Below are 13,740 nucleotides of genomic sequence, written 5' to 3'. Positions count from 1 at the left end.
GATAGACCTTTAAGCCCGGTCTACATAGGCCGCAGTTCGCAAAACGCAAGACACACGCACAGTCTACATGTCAATCTAACAAAGAGGTTAGGTTGACATGTAGACTGTGCGTGTGCTTGCGTTTTGCGAACTGCGGCCTATGTAGACCGGGCTTTACACTTTACACGTCGCTCGGCCCTTGCGTTTCGTTTTCTGTTTCGAGATTCATAAGTATTCAAATACGATCGTTTCTTAAGAACCGATAAACGATTGAATTGCGGATTATGTGATTACTCAACTCCCGCAACTGACGCGACGATTCGTGAATTCGTGAATATCGAGGCGGTATCTGCCGACGCCGTTGACCATCGCGAATGCTTCGCGGGCGGTGTATTTACAAGAATAATAGTAAACCATTGCTCCATTGTGTTCGTGCGCGATAATTTATACTCTAACGACACTTTAAATTCGGATATACCTCTCTCGCGTAGCTCTTTGAATCTCTCGCGAATCAAACGCGATCTGTCTGCCTTGTTTTCACGTTGAATCGTTGGAATGCGCGAAAGAATAATATATTCAAGTCGATCAGATAATAAATAGCCGCAATATATCGCGATCGTTTATTATTGTATAATACATAATACGTATATTTCGTGGTATTTACGCGCTTGGAACGTGCACTATGTAATATCGAGTTTCAATCGCACAATTTTGGACGCTTCACCGCGTTATTAGCAATTGATGAAATTGACTCGCTCGATATTAGAGTGAAGTTGGCCGCGCCGCGCCGGTCTCGAATCTTTCGTTCTATAGCGAAGTGTCGCATACGCATACGCCGCGTAAGCGGCGTAAGGACGGCCTGGACGGCACGAATCGGAGTGACTTGGAGTCGAGTGACGCCACGTTTAATAAGTATATCTCAGTTGATTCCATTAATGATAGTCTATCGCGTAGCACGAACTTAGCGTTTACGCATCGATCGTTTGTTGCAGCCACGTAAGTTGTACGTCGTTCCGGATCTATCGTCGGACCCGGTCGGACCCAACCTAACCGTACTTTTGGCCTTAGATTAAGGCGATTAAGAGTTACCGACCGCTCGTAAACGAGAATTGCCGCGGCGGGTGGTACATGAAGTTATCCGCGCGAGCCTCAAATCGCACCATCTTAGATTCGCCCGATTCGCCGGTTAGTACGCGCGGAATGTACCGAGTAAACGCTGCTTGATCTTTGTTGCGACGTAATAAAATTCGCGACGTCCTCGATTATCCGGAGTGCCGTGTAAAGCGTCGGTTCCGCGCGATTGTCGTATTCGGACGATAAATTCGCGCGTGGCGTAGTTTATACGTGCGTCGCGAGTGTTGTATGTTGTATGTGTGTGCAACGAAGGAACCTGAGGAGGAGGAGGCCTGGGTGGCATCTGGCGACGGCGGAGCAATCATGGGTAAGCAATTCATTTTTTATTTGCAATTTTTGGAATTAATTGTATCTTTTGTGGAGAGTCTTATATTAATCAATTTATTAAATATTTCTTGAGAAAAAAAAACGAATGTATAGAAATTTAACAAGTAAATAAGTAAAAATTAATGTAGTATTATAAAAATTTATGTAGTATTTTTTGCAATATTTATTCTGGACATTGCTTTAATATTTGCGTATGCTTGTGTGTTACAGATCAACGCAGTCATGAACTCCGCTGCTGCGCATCAGGTCGGTGAGTGATGAAATTATATTTTATTTCAATTGGAGATGATGGATTTGCGAGACAAGAATATTACAGCTTCATTATCTTGAAATGGCTAAAACAGATATAATTGGTATTCAATTTTGAAATATATATGCAATTGTGTATTGATTTATCGTGTATCAAAGCATAAGTAACCCGTTAGGCTATTAGATACATAAAGTTTATGAGATAAAAATAGAGATGTGTTATATCTGAGAATACCAATTACAATATTAATATTGTACTTATTGGTTGTCTAAAACAATAATTGTCTAAAATTTATAAAATAAACTCGTAAGCATAAAAAAAGTAGTAGAAAATATCAAAGAAATATACACAGAGAAAAAGAATATTCTTGATTTAAAAATAAAATATCTTAGTTTCAACGTGGAAATCTTGAAATGAGATTATATTGCGTTAAACTTACTTGAAGAGAATACTTGCTTGAATGAAGTTATTATATAGTCGAGTATATAGTGCAACCAAGAAAAAATGTAGAAGTAAAAAGTTGAAATTCTTATAAGAAGATTTATAGTGATCTTGTGTGGTTATATATAAAACAATATACATTTTCTTACAAGAATTTCAACTTTTTATTTCAACATTTTTTCTTGGTTGCACTATATAATGACTTCATTCAAGCAAGTTTCTTCAAGTAAGTTTAACGCAATATAATCTCATTTCAAGATTTCCACGTTAAAACTAAAGATATTTTTAAATCAAGAAGATTCTTTTTTTGTGTACTCTTTTTTTTGGATTAAATATTATATAAATTAACAGAGAACAATAGAGAAGATATTTTTTTAAACATATTTTACAAGAATAAAAAGAATAGGAAATATTATACAGTCACATAACGTATTCAAATTTCTTTTAGAAAAACTTGCTCTAATGATGATTTATTATGTTTATTTTTATAATACGCTAATTTTATTTGAATCTTTTATTGTCTTTCTATCTATATTTATTGAGAACTCGATTTTAACTTGAGAAACAAAGTAAAACAGTGATATACAGATTATAATTATAAGTATGGGTCGTAGTATAGTTTCTAGTATAGTTTCAACTCTGAACTTCTCTGAACAACTATACAAATTTAACACATATATCGCGCGTATAACGACGAAGCGTACGAAAGAATGGAGCGCGCGCGGAACCGTCTAATCCTCCTACCACGCCTACGTTAAGGCATTCCCGTATCTCACGTATCTCATATCCCGTGATAAGCCTTCAGGCGCGAAGAGAAACAGTATGAAAAGAGATAACCCATTGATTCGTAATACCAATTCGAGTTCCGCGAACAAATGCTTTGTCCGCGCATGAAGATAATCGTGCAGCGATATAATAACTTATTGTATAACAAATATGCATTGTGTGTTATAAAAATAAGCCTAATTATATATAATTTTTAATAGAAACTATAATTCTTCTTCTTACAACGTCCACCCTGTGCATCTGAAACTTATCGTGCGATCTTCGATATATGAGCACGGCTATAGATTATTACACGTATATAGAGAACAGATAGAAAAAAATTTGATTAATCATCGTAAAAGTAACGTCGGTGTAACCGATGCCGTCTCGATGTACAATTAGAATACTTAGACAAACATATGCGTCCGCGCGCGATTGCGCAACGCGCAAATAACCTTCCGTATTCCTCGCGACAATTAGGATTAGCCGTGACTACAACGGAACGGCGGTGTCTCGGGCTAATTATGCTCGCGAAAGAGTACACGTAATGGGAGGTCTCCCGCCTGTTGTATAATAAATCTCGCATTTTGCGCGACGCGCCCTCGTAGCCGACGGTTTCGCGAGGCCCCGAGGCGACTTCGGGTCCGGACGACGACACGACGAAGACGACGATGATGTAGACGCTCGCAGCGGTTGCAGCGGCTCGGCCGCATCGTCGCGGAATTCTCGAAACGCGTTATGCAACCTTACGCGACTGCGAAGGCAAACGCTGGCCCTTTGAGCAAGCCACGATAAATTTTCATTCCACGTTGACCACTCCTTCCATGCGGAAACTCTCAACCGGGTATTAATTTTCTAATACGGTTCCACGGAACGTTTCACGCGGCGCGCCACGCGTATATACCGGGTGTTGCCGAGATACTCGGATAAGCTTCGGGATCGGTCGTTCTCGTTGCAACGAAGTTATCCTTCTGAAAATCCGCTCAAGTATTTTCGTGACGCCTAGTATGTCGCGCGTATCGGCACGGAAACGATTCTCGACCGAGACCGGTCGACCGGCGGCATTAATTGCGGCGGCTGAGATCACACTCGGGAAGATTAGATCCTGGTCCGGCGACTGTCGTCATTACTAACTTTGTGTCATACTCGCTCGACGCGGCGTTCTGTGTCGTTAAATTAATCGCTAATAAATACTAGGCGAAACTCGTTAGAGAACACGTCATACCCGCGCTATTACACCTGCGCGAGGCGCATATCACTTTTAGTGCCGCCCATACTGGCTCAGATAATTTTCTTTCAATGGGTATATATCGTTTCTGCATACACGGCGCCGCGGCGCGGCGGTCAAGCTGGCGTATCGAAGGAAACGCCGCCGCGCGTGTTTAAAAGCCCGGAGGAATGGACTTTACGAGCACCTGTCGATCCGGTAAGACAATTCGCGGATTAGCGCGCGGAACGCGCATTCTTGTTTCTCGCGTATGTGTGTGCGTGCATGCATATACGCGCGCACGATGAAGAAATTGCGTGCCAGAAACGTCTTAATTTCGCGTTAATGTCGCGCGATCGTCAGGTGATTCCGCAGCGATTCCGGCATCCGCGTACGCGGCATCACACATTCCACGCGGATGGAATTCTGCGGAGGTCAAATTGAGGCGCGAAGTATAGTAGTAATGGCCTTAAATCATCTCCCTGTAAGAGGGACCGTTCGTGTTCCTTTCTTGTTCGTTTCTTTCTTTTTTCTCTCTTCCTCCGCCGTTTTGCCGTTTTCTTTCTCCCTCCCTCGAAATCCTTTTGTATCCTTTCTTTCACGGGAGCAGCCACGTAACAAATGAGCCCGAGCGTTTTCAAGCGCGCGCATTACGTATTGGTCACGGTGAATTACGTACGGAAATACCGAGTTACGGTGTCACCGATCGTGAATGGTCGCGCACACCCCGGGGGCGAGTTTCTTCTTGGGAGGCGAGGAACCGTATACGCGATAAAACCGATGTTCTTATCGGGGTCCCGGCCGCTCGCGTTCCCGATAGCCGAGCCGGAGCTTCGTTCCGCCTTCGACCGGATCGTTCTTAACGCGTATACTTAAGAGCGTGCCCTACCGCGCGCGATGCACGAAGAACCGCGAGTAATAGCTGAGTATAGTCGATGAATATAAGAGAGATTTATGTAACGTCTCGAAATGAGAGGCGACTTTAGAAATATGCTGGATATACTCGTATCTAACTGAGGCCGCGATAATCCTTGAGTCACAGTATGTTTACAAATGATATACTAATTCCTGAGGTAGGAAGTTTCATGGGGATATAGGCGACTTAATATGTTTGGTACTTTATAGAGGCATAGAATACTGAGTGAAGCAAAATATTGGACAAGACAAGCTCCAACATCTTTGAGTTTACTATGAAGTATTTAATTTCTTGCAGATATGAAATATCTGCGATTGCAGATCGCAGTCGCGTGCGGTATCTTCGTTATTTACTTTATTAGGGAAATAAAGTTATGTTAATGAGACATTCCGAAATGGTTTAAAGTTTAAAAATCTTCCTCTTCAGTCTTCCCTATTTTATTATTCTTAAAAATGAGCGACAGAGATTGCTATGCGAAGCCAACGGAAGTTGCGTGCAATCATGAAGAAAAGATTCCGCGGCAAGCAAACCGCAATTAATCATGCGTCAAATGTATCTTCGTTTGCGAGCGCGCGTACCGTCGCGTCGGGACAGAAGATAAGACACACAGGATTTACCACGGTTGCGACATCGGGTGCAAAGCCGGGGAGTAAAGGTTACGATCGAAAGTAAAGTGACATGCCAAGTGGATCGAGTTAACGACAACGTGAGCGGCCGCCAGGCCTTTCTTTCTCCTTTTCACGCTCTCCGCTATTCTATACGCTTGCGTCTCGGTCTCGCTTATATCTCTCGTTCTTTCTTGCTCTCTCTTTCTCTCTCTCTTGTTCTCCGCCAGCTGCCCGATGTCGCAGCACCCACGGCGGGCAAAGCGTGAAAACGCCGGATTAACCTTTGTAATTGTAGAATTATGTGGCGATTAATAACTCGACAAGGCGTGCGTGGGACTGCCGTGCTTTGTGGCTCAAACCGAGCGTGGAGATAATCATCGGTCGTGCCTGGAGCACGGACGATACGTGGTGTCTTGAACTTGCGGTCTCTTCGGCCTCGCATACGAGAATTCAGACCAAAACGACTGACAACATTTCCAATACTAATTCATAGCTCTCTTGAACATATCGTTTAAAAATAAAAATTAAAAAAAGAAACAAAATTTATTTAACAGAAGGAACAATCTGGCAGAGATCCGAGACACCGTGTACGAACGGCTGTATATGTACACCTGGCGAGTACACGTGTACACACGCGAGCTCATGCACAAGCACGACGTCTCGCTGAGGACATATGGAGGAGTAGAATGAATCAATGTCTCTCGACGAGGCGAGTGTGTCCTCGCTTGAAAAACAAGACCATCGCGTCACAGGAGCGACGGTAGTGATGGCATCGACATTCTCGCGCAAATGCTCGATACCACGTTGATCTGTAACGATTTTTCGCAAATTTCTGTCGTGCAGCAATCAGAGAGGAGAGTGCTGCGTGTGTGTTATCGATATCGATTTGATCCTTATGACAAAATGGAGATCAGTACGTTTTAAACGAGCATTCGCGTATTTAATTTGTTTGAAGATTGTGCGAGTATTGAGAGACATCACTGGTACTTTTGCGATCCTCTGATTGTGAGAGAAAAGAGCGAGAGGAAGAGCTACGTATGTTTACCGTACGCGTCGCACGGCGCGGCGCGTCGACACGACGCGACGCACCAGCATTGTACTTCCGCGTAGATATCCTGGCTCTTGCCACCGTGACACGAGTACGACTTCCGCCATGCATGAGAGTTAGGTGATCTTGAGTTAATCTCGCGAGGAATCCCGGACGGCAACGTGACGACGCGCTTAGGCATGCCCTTAGGTATGCCGTCAGGTAGTGGCTTCTCGAGACTTACATAGCTAAAGTCATATAGGTCTGAGTGAACAATTGTCACAAGTTCTAAGTAAGTTAGATGGTTGTACATAAAAATTGACGATCAATATTCAAATCTGTTATCGCGAACGAGTCAAGTGCATCGCAGAATATTACCTGTAAAATTAGAGAACTACTTTTCCAAGAATCGGATGCGAACGCGAAGGACTCGTTAATTCCTTAGTGCGCGTTAATTAATCGCCGTGCCCTCAGAAATTAATTGGCCGGAGTCCGGTTGCCGCTGGCCGCTCGCTTTCAGTGATTTACGGGAATTAAGTACAAGGAAGTTCCGCAGCCGAACGGCGCGCGGTTTCGCCGGCTTTCCTAAATCGCGGCGTCTCAACTCGGTACCGCGGCCAAGATTCAGTCCGAACAAAGGGGTCTTTCATCTGAAACATCGACGACACCGGCGATCTTCGAGGGCGATCGATATCGCGGCGCGTTACTCTTACTACCCGATCGTCGTCGCTCCGGTTTCCCTATATCGCGTCCCGATACGCTATCAATCGTCGGCATTCCGCAGACGTTCACCCACGCCGGGGCCCTCATTAGAAGTGGCTCGGCACGGACAAACGCGCGTGCTGAGCTCGCGATCGTGCGGAAACGTGCGGAAAAAGGACACAGCTCACGCAACCCCACGCAAGAGCTTGGTTCGGGGTCGAGGAGTCTTGAGGGGCGTATTGAGTTACCGCGGCGGTAATCTCAAACGCAACGGGCGAATTTACGTTTGTCAGGTACGCCCTTCCGTTTACTCCGCGAGTCTTTCTTCGAGGTCGCCGGACGCTCTCGCGCTGTTTACCCGATTTGCTCTCGGTAATCGAAATCGGTACACCGGATGCATGCCGCCGCGCCGGTGACAGAACAGTGGGCACACACCGGTGCGGTATCGCGGATGCGTCCGATACTTTGTACCCGCGAACGGAACCGCGCACCGCCGGCCGTTGCGAGAACGAGCCGTTGCCATTCGCGATCCGATCGGACTCACGCGCTCGCAAATGGCAACGGCACCGCGGTCGCGGCGACAAAAGGACGCGGCGAGGATGAGTTTTAAGGGATGCGGCGCGCTACCGTCGGGTTAACGAACCCTAGCGAGACGCGGTCGCAGATCTCGCGTGCGGATTTCGATCGTTATCCCATCTAAGGGAGCGAGACACGCTCGTGCGCCTCGCAGGTGCGTCGTCGTACGTTCCGTAACGAGCCGGCCGTGGCAAAACCGCTATGCGACAAATACGATTCGTTTGCTCGACGCCGCCTACGGAATGATCTCTGCGCTTTGCTTAAACCGGTGAATTTCTGATAATCTCGAAATAGACGGTTCTTAAACAAAAGGATGAATCACATAATTAATCAATAATTTTCGTAGAATTGGAACGATTTTTTCTCGCGCGTCTTTATTTTTCTCTAGTGATTACATTTATGGTAATGCATATTAGGTCAATATACAAGGTATTTATTATTTGTAGAAAGCAATGCATAAAAATATGATACAATGCGACATGTTCGCGATTTTTACAACGGGATGACACAGTAAGTGCAGATAGTCAGTGCATAGCTTCCTGCATATGGAAAATCGGTTTTAACAGAGCACGCTCGAATGGTATTTGTCTTATTTTTCTCTCGCAACTGATGCTTTCTTAATGGGTCATATACATATCGAAATAAGTGTTCGTCGAATCACGAAGAATGGCCATAAGTCAGAAAGGAGCTCTTGTTCCTACGACGCTTCCAAGCAATAATCGGGATAATTGGATTACCAAGCTAAAGTAGTCTTCTAATACGTATGGTTACAGTAATGCGCTTATGGTAACAGTAAACAAGTATAACAACAAATAAGTTTTATACCAAGTTATTTATCATTGTTATTATCGTGGCGCATTCTGCGGAAATTATTACACTATTTATTTTCTAACGATCCATATGCAATCATATATATTATTTTTTATTATTACTATGCGCTCGTGCTACAGTTATTATTCTACTACTCGTTTTACAACTGCTTGTTTGTTATTTTCTACTTGTTTGTTATTGCACGCGTTACTCGAGACCTGACTACTCGGACCTGATGCTTCGGCGTATGCTAATGGTCTCGTTAAGACCGCTGGATTTATACCGCGTTGTGTATTGCGACGGCAGAAGGCGGATTGCGCAAAAGGCACAATGTGTCGTGCGAGAACGGCCGCCGTGGAATCGCCGGGCCCCGTGGAGATTGCGCACAGGTAGACGTGTGCAGATGCATAAATTCACAGCCGGCTGACAAAAATCGCGTGACACCCCGGCGTCGCAAGCGCGTCTCCGCAAATATCAATGGTCACGTCGGCTCTCCCACGGTACGGTATAACTATGTTGCACGTATGTTACCATACGTACACGCGGTCGCAACTCGCGCAGACAACGCAACAACGAGGCGACCGAGCGAAGTGAGAAAGTTTCTAGCCGCCGTGCGATTTTTTGTGCGCCAAGAAACACTATTTACATCCTGTGTGTCACGTTATCTTCCTATCCCGCTTCGCGGCGCCAAGCGCTTCGTGTTTGCAGCTCAAGTCTGCAAAGTGCACGCGGTCAGACATCCCCGGCGTTGGAAGTTTCCCTTTGGAAATGTCATGACAGACCTCGCGGGAAGAAACCGCCGGGAGTGAATAGAGAAAGAGACGAGCGATCCGGCAGCTGCGTCTCTCGTCTCTCGCGTGATAAATAAAAAGACGAAGAAGGTGGGAATTTTGCGCGTAAGCGCGAATTTCGGCGGACGCACGTCGCGCGCGTGCGGAATATTTCATGTCGCGAGCCCGCGCTTTGTTGTTGCGCGCGCGTTACGGCGAGAGATATAGGCGCACGTTTTCAATATTAAAATCATTGCCTGAAAGGTTTCGCCCGTATTCTCGCTCCCTGTCTTTTTCGCTATCATTCTCGTGCATGTGTGTGTATGTGTGTCCGTGTAAATATGTGTTTGTCGTGCGCGCTCTGGCGCATTTCGAGCTGACTCATACACGCGAGAACGTTACAACATATCGATCCTCGCGCAATGCAATTAGATACTCGTAATACGTAACAATTTATATTAATCGACCGTTGCACGCCGGTCGCAACAAATCGAACGGAATTTCACGGTTCCGTGGAGTCGCGCAAGGCAAGTAGAAATACTTTCACGCGAGATATCGCGCGCGTCCGCGCGCACGCATAAAGGACTTTTTTCCCCCCGTGTATTATTAATTAAACCTGGTGGACTAATTTTTCGCAGCCTTACGCAACTTGCCCCGACATAAATTTTACGTCCGTTTCGCGTTATTGCTTCGCCCGAAGTCCCGTTAATCCTAGAAATTGTCGCTCGTTGCGGGTCGCATCCGTTAAACCGACCGCGCAAAAAACGCAAACGTGCGCGAAGCAAAGCCAGCCCAATGAAATGACCATTACCAAGCAGACGATCTATAAATATCTATGTAATTCAATCTATAAATATCTTGTAATTATTATTACATAAATAATAAAATCAGTGAACGCCTGTAACATAACACGGAATCGCTTGATCAGGATTTCCTTTTCCGCGACGTCAAAAATCTCGCGAATTGAATCTCGGCGTAAAAAACCTCGCGAGACTGTAGAATAAAAAAAAGCAACAAATAGATATTATAAAAGAAAAGATTATATAAGGACAAGAGACAAGAGTCTATTAGTAAACAAAAAGATCTCTGAGAAAAAATCAAGATTGATCAGAATTAAAAATTATCTTATTAGAAAATTAAGAGAATTTATGAGCTTGTTGAAGTTGAACTTCGATATAGATATAAGGAACAAGAAAAAATTTTAAAGTTCTATATATATATATACATCTGATTGTATGTAAAGGGTTGGGAACGTCCCTCCAAAACGCCTTGCAACCCTGAGGGGAGTCAATAAATATATCTATCTATCTATCTATCTATCTATATACATCTGAAGAGGTAGTAGGTCATTTAAGATTTTTAATTTCACGAGTTATCATTTTAATTTGCATCAGTATTGGATTAAAATCATATAATACTTGTTACTGTATATATTCTTATCTTTTGTAATGAATAGTCACAAAATATAATTTTGTAATGACAAAGTATTTGCGCATATAATGACACTTATCAATTTTGATTAAATGAACATTAAGATTCGTCGCATTTTTTCGAACCTAAGATGCGAAAAACGGCCAACACACGTTCTGTGCGTGTCGCATTATGCGGATTTGACTCAAGTCGAGTTGAGTCGGACGCTGTCATCGTACTCGCCGGAGAAATGTCTTCATTTCACATGTCGCCGTGCGTGGCAAGCCACGACGCAGGAATTGGAAGCTTCTCTTTCTCTCTTTCTCTCTTTTTCTCTCTTCTCTCTCCATTTCATCTTACGCACATTCACCCGTGGCCTCTTGTTAACATATTTTTCGCCCCCGCCCTTGCGAAGAGAAACGAGTCCCTATATACGCGGCGTGCTGCACGCGAACGAGGAGCACGCATGGTCACGTACGGTCACGCACGGTCTCTCACGCATTTACGCGAGTCGATACACTTGCCATACATCAAGGCGCATCCCGCGTGTCACGACCGGAGGAACGAGGAGGAACGAGAAAGAAAGAGACCTCGCGCCTCTTCTCTTTTCGAGACTAATTTCCGTCAGCGCCAGCGTAACGAAACTGCAGGATTTTTGTTTGCGCGACGACGACACCCCCGCGGGGCGTTGACGGTTCGATGACAAATCGTGCAATTTAGTGATCACGTAATGAATAATTCGGACGAAGGCAAGATGCGGGCGACGATCAGGCGAACCAAGAGAGGAAAAAGAAAGAGAAAGAGAAAGAGATGAACGGAGACACACGTGCTTTCGAGAAATATTGCATCGGCCGGCCAGCGGCGATATATCACGCGCTCTCGAGATTAAAGTTTGCATGGTATTGCTTTTAACGTTATGTTCATAAATTGCTTCGATTTTTTAACGAGCCCGCGGCCGCGCGGAGCCAACCGGAGCTATATCGGCGTAGAGCGAGATTCTTTACGTGAAATTAAAAAACGCCGGTAATTTAATTGCGTGCGAATATGTGGGCCTGTCCTCTCTCCCCTTCGTTCTCGGCGGATTCATATCGCCAGCGAATTTTTTACGTCGCGCACTTTTCGGGCGCAAAATTTCAGTATCTTTTTTTTTCAGTTATCGCGCGCATTCTTTCCGCGTCGGGGCCAGTAAAGGATGAGTAATATAAGTCGTCTAATTACTCGTTTCAACAAAAGTAATTAATGGAAAAGACTGACTCGTCCTTTACTGGCTTTATATGTTTGTAGCGTAAAGATCGCTAATGATTTTAGGCAAATAACTGAACGAATAAAATCGAATGTATCAATCTCTACTTGTCCATTATACTCGCTTGAAACTCAACTCCGCTATTTTATGTGTATAAATCAATTTTAAATGGAGATAGAGAATTATCTTCACTAGTAACGTTGATCGGACATTCATTTGAAAGGTTTATTCACAATAAAATTTTATTTATTAATTATGCGTGCTGGTAACATAAATAATACTTGTAACTTCTTCAAAATTATATTTTCTCAAGTGCCAATAAAAGCTGTATGTCGCGCTTTGAACTAGAACAAAAAGAATATTTTACCCAAATCATAATGTTAGATATGATAGAGAAAACACAAATTTAGTTAATCACACAATCAATGTCGACATCAAACGTATCGGTGAAACTGGTCATTAGGGTACTTGATATCCGAGATATACGCGGTATATAATTACGGTTCTTCCCTTTTCTGCCACTGACTGTGCGAGTTCGTCGAGGTCACCAGAACGACTTTCTCCGCATCTGACCATCAATAGACCGCAAGATCGATAATAATCAAGCTGATGCTTAATTGTCCGTCAGCCGCTTGTAACGGGGTGCTATAAGTGTTTGACGATGCGCGGCTGTTAAAAGCGCCGCGTGAACTTTGAGGGAGCCGCGAGTGAGATCATAAAGTGCCTCTCGTAAGAGCACTTTTTCGGTTGCGAAACCTGTTCGCGCTTCATTAGTGATAACAATGGACGAAAGGTCCCGTCGTATGGCTAAGTGACGCAACGCGTGTCGGGGAACGGAGTAACAGCTAATTGACGCGGCGCCATCAATGGCGTCGTTAATCTGACGAAAATCCATTGTCGATTTTTAATTGCGAGCAGTGACGCAAGGGATATGTGGAAAAATTCTATCGATCTGTATATAGGACCGGTTCGTTTCCTCGCCCTCTATGCGAGCGTGTAATCCTGACGTAAAACGAGGTTTTTCGATTCCATTTTCACACGCATAAATGAAATTCGATTCGGACAGCGACAAATGTACTTTATATGAGATATGAATCTCTGTTTTTTTTTTAGATAGAGAAGGGATTATCTGGTTCTTCGTGTGACTTGTTTTGATTTATAGGTAGTGACCGACTAAAGTTGGTAGTGTTAATTAATTCGTAAATCAACGGCTATCGAAGTCAGGTAAAATTCCATCGAGTACGGTTAACGCCTCGATCGTGCCATACCTGCGGAATGGAAGCATTTCCTCGTTCGCGGGCGCACACATGTTGTATGTCTACTTTGTTCGTGCGGATACCCGCGTGCGATGTCGTTAGAATATCCTTTATCTCGCGAACCTACGTGGCACTATCCTTTTACGGCGTCGGCAGATATCGCGAAGAATACCGCATAGTAGGCGTATGTAGAAACGACATGTTACGACCTCCGCGAATACATCTTTACGAGCAATGATCGGGTAACTCTTAGATAATTTATGTAACGTAATATAATAGCGCCGTCGCAAAAACGATATGCGTTCTTTCTTATAATCGC

The 13,740-nt window shown here is 44.3% G+C and overlaps 1 long non-coding RNA gene across 1 annotated transcript in view; it reads left to right on the top strand.

Moving 5' to 3' along the window:
- The first annotated feature begins 977 nt into the window (after window positions 1-977).
- LOC143904944 (uncharacterized) overlaps window positions 978-13,740 on the top strand; it is a 236,569-nt gene continuing 223,806 nt past the window's right edge. Inside the window, exons 1-2 of the long non-coding RNA XR_013259074.1 lie at window positions 978-1,420; window positions 1,651-1,690. This is a non-coding gene — a long non-coding RNA (uncharacterized LOC143904944). The remainder of the gene's footprint in view (window positions 1,421-1,650; window positions 1,691-13,740) is intronic.

Source organism: Temnothorax americanus, unplaced genomic scaffold (genome assembly GCF_048541705.1).
Source record: "Temnothorax americanus isolate GAGA-0224 unplaced genomic scaffold, ASM4854170v1 Scaffold6, whole genome shotgun sequence".
NCBI lineage: Eukaryota > Metazoa > Arthropoda > Insecta > Hymenoptera > Formicidae > Temnothorax > Temnothorax americanus.
The sequence above is the reverse complement of the archived record's forward strand: the minus strand, read 5'-3'. Positions and strand labels throughout refer to the sequence as shown.